Genomic DNA, 472 nt, shown 5'->3' with positions numbered 1-472 from the left:
TAATGGAACTTGGCATGCTATCATGGAACCGTATCAACATGTTGTGGTAAAAAATTGAGAAAATTCCTTATTTGACACTGTCTTAAAATCTGGTTCCTTATTTGACACTGGAAAAGTTTTTCTTCCCTATTTGACACTAGTCCTAAATTTTATTCCCTATACGACACTTCCGTCCATTTTGAGCCTAAATGACACCTGAAAAGACGATTTTGCCCTTCATGTGGTATGTGTGTGCGCGCGCGTGCGTGCTGTTGCGTGTGTGGGTGCACGCGCACATGTGTGTTGCTGCTGCATGTGTGTGTGCATGTGTGCTGCTGCGTGTGTGTTTGCTGCTGCGTGTGTGTTCGCTGCTGCGTGTGTACGTGCGTGTGTGTGTGTGCTGTTGCGTGCCTATGTGCTGCCTGCGTGTGTGATGCTGCTGCATGTGTGCTGCTGCGTGTGTTTACTACTGCGTGTGTACGTGCGCGCGCGC

Source organism: Triticum dicoccoides, chromosome 6A (genome assembly GCF_002162155.2).
Source record: "Triticum dicoccoides isolate Atlit2015 ecotype Zavitan chromosome 6A, WEW_v2.0, whole genome shotgun sequence".
NCBI classification, from domain to species: domain Eukaryota; kingdom Viridiplantae; phylum Streptophyta; class Magnoliopsida; order Poales; family Poaceae; genus Triticum; species Triticum dicoccoides.
Note: the sequence above shows the minus strand (reverse complement) of the source record.